Raw genomic sequence first — 3,432 nt, 5'->3', positions numbered from 1 at the left:
CAGGAGCACGGCTGTTATACACAGCCTGGCTCCTGCTGCAACTGCCGGAATCGAAGCGCGCTCCGATTCCGGCAGTTTAACCCATTAAATGCCGCTGTCAATAGTGACAGCGGCATCTAATGTGTTTGACAGAGGGAGGGAGCTCCCTCTGTCACCCGATCGGCGCCCCCGCAAACAAATCGCGGGTCGCCGTCGGGTTTCCATGGCAGCCGGGGGTCTAACAAAGAACCCCAGGTCTGTCTTCCGCAACTGCCTGTTAGGCCTCATTTACACGAACGTAATATACGCGCGTGCGACGCGCGTGCTTTGCACGCATGTCGTACGCACCTATATTAGTCAATGGGGCAGTTTAGACGATGCGTGAATTGCGCTCAGCGCGTGTGCGCAGAAAAAAACTCACGACATGTTCTATAATCGTGCGTTTTTCGCGCACTCACGCACCCATTGAAGTCAATGGGTGCGTGAAAACCACGCATGCCGCACGGAAGCACTTCCGTGCGAACTGCGTGATTCGCGCAAGAGCTGTCAAACTCCTGAATGTAAACAGAAAAGCACCACGTGCTTTTCTGTTTACAAACATCCAAACGGAGTGTCAAATTCGAGATGAGCGCACCGAACTTTACCGGGTTCGGCCAAACTCGTTTTGACCGAAACCGGTAAAAAATGTTCGGGTACGCGACGTCAGGAGACAGTCACTGTCCACGGTGCTGAAAGCGTTAAACTGGTTCAGCACCATGGACAGTGACTTCCGCTCCGAAAATCCATGAACCTGTAAAAAAAAAAAGACGTTCTGACTTACCGATAACTCCGGTCCGACCTCCCGGGATGACAGTAAAGTCCAAGTGACAGCTGCAGCCAATCACAGGCCAAGCACAGGCTGCAGCCAATCACAGGCTGCAGCGGTCTCATGGACTGCGGCGTCATCCTGGGAGGTGGGGCCGGATGACAAGAGAGGGACGCGTCACCAAGGCAACGGCCGGGAGCCCGGACTGGGGGAAGCAGGAAGTTCTTGGTAAGTATGAAAGTCTTTTTTTATTCACAGGTTGGTGTATATTGTGTTCGGCATTCACTGTCGAGGGTGCTGAAAGAGTTACTACTGATCAGTTAGCTCTTTCAGCACCTTGGACAGTGACGGGCGTCGACTAGCCTCATCTCTATGATGGCGGCTGCGCGAAAATCACGCAGCCGCGCATCATACACGGATGACACACGGACCTGCCAAGTGCCTTTTGCGCGCGCAAAACGCAGCGTTTTTTGCGCGCGCAAAACGCACACGCTCGTGTAAATGAGGCCTTAGGCGATGCCGGAGGCATGTCCTAACAGGTTGCCTGTCAGTTTTACACTGACAGGCAATAATGCTTTGGTATACTAAGTATACCAAAGCATTATATATGCGATCGGCACATCGCATAGTGAAGTCCCCTAGTGGGACTAAAAAAAAATATGTCAATCAGTTAAATAAAGTTTGTGAAAGAAAAAAATAAAATAAAAATTACAGTGAAAATCAAATAAAACTACTTTTTTTGCCCAAAAAGTGGTTTTATTTAGTAAAAGTGTCAAAACAAATCACACATACACATACAGTGAAGGAAATACGTATTTGATCCCTTGCTGATTTAGTAAGTTTGCCCACTGTCAAAGACATGAACAGTCTCGAATTTTTAGGCTAGGTTAATTTTACCAGTGAGAGATAGATTATATAAAAAAAAAAAAAAAGAAAATCACATTGTCAAAATTATATATATTTATTTGCAATGTGCACAGAGAAATAAGTATTTGATCCCCTACCAACCATTAAGAGTTCAGCCTCCTCCAGACCAGTTACACGCTCCAAATCAACTTGGTGCCTGCATTAAAGACAGCTGTCTTAAATGGTCACCTGTATAAAAGACTCCTGTCCACAGACTCAATTAATCAGTCTGACTCTAAGGGTATGTTCACACGGCCAAATTTCAGACGTATACGAGGCGTATTATGCCTCGTTTTACGTCTGAAAATAGGGCTGCAATACGTCGGCAAACATCTGCCCATTCATTTGAATGGGTTTGCCGACGTACTGTGCAGACGACCTGTAATTTACGCGTCGTCGTTTGACAGCTGTCAAACGACGACACGTAAATTTACTGCCTCGGCAAAGAAGTGCAGGGCACTTCTTTGCCACGTAATTTGAGCCGTTCTTCATTGAAATCAATGAAGCACGGCTCAAGGTTTACGAGCGTCTCAGACGCCTCGTAAATTACGAGGAGGAGCTTTTACGTGTGAAACGAGGCAGCTGTTAACAGTCTGTCTTTTCACACGTAACTGCCTCTCAGCGTGTGAACATACCCTAACCTCTACAACATGGGCAAGACCAAAGAGCTTTCTAAGGGTATGTGCACACGTAGTGACCAAAAACGTCTGAAAATCCAGAGCTGTTTTCAAGGGAAAACAGACCCTGCTTTTCAGACGTTTTTTTACCAACTCGCATTTTTCGCTGCGTTTTCACGCCGTTTTCGCTGCGTTTTTTACGTCCGTTTTTGGAGCTGTTTTCATTGGAGTCTATGAGAAAACAGCTCCAAAAACGTCCAAAGAAGTGTCCTGCACTTCTTTTGACGAGGCTGTATTTTTACGCGTCGTCGTTTGACAGCTGTCAAACGACGACGCGTAAATAACAGGTCGTCTGCACAGTACGTCGGCAAACCCATTCAAATGAATGGGCAGATGTTTGCCGACGTATTTGAGACGTATTTCCAGACGAAAAACGAGGCAAAATACGCCTCGTATACGTCTGAAATTTGGCCGTGTGAACATACCCTAAGGCTGGGTTCACACGACCATGTTACGTCCGTAATGTACGAAACGTATTTCGGCCGGAAGACCCGGACCGAACACAGTGCAGGGAGCCGGGCTCCTAGCATTATAGTGATGTACGATGCTAGGAGTCCCTGCCTCGCTGCAGGACAACTGTCCCGTACTGTAATCATGATTACAGCACAGGACAGTAGTTCCACGCAGAGGCAGGGACTCCTAGCATGGTACATCACTATGATGCTAGGAGCCCGGCTCCCTGCACTGTGTTCGGTCCGGGTCTTCCGGCCGAAATACGTTCCGTACATTACGGACGTAACATGGTCGTGTGAACCCAGCCTTAGGATGTCAGGGACAAGATCATAGACCTGCACAAGGCTGGAATGGGCTACAAAACCATAAGTAAGACGCTGGGTGAGAAGGAGACAACTGTTGGTGCAATAGTAAGAAAATGGAAGACATACAAAATGACTGTCAATCGACATAGATCTCGGGCTCCATGCAAAATCTCACCTCGTGGGGTATCCTTGATCCTGAGGAAGGTGAGAGCTCAGCCGAAAACTACACGGGGGGAACTTGTTAATGATCTCAAGGCAGCTGGGACCACAGTCACCAAGCAAACCATTGTTAACACATTACGTCGTA

Source organism: Rhinoderma darwinii, assembly GCF_050947455.1.
Source record: "Rhinoderma darwinii isolate aRhiDar2 chromosome 2 unlocalized genomic scaffold, aRhiDar2.hap1 SUPER_2_unloc_24, whole genome shotgun sequence".
In the NCBI taxonomy this organism is placed as follows: Eukaryota; Metazoa; Chordata; class Amphibia; order Anura; family Rhinodermatidae; genus Rhinoderma; species Rhinoderma darwinii.
Note: the sequence above shows the minus strand (reverse complement) of the source record.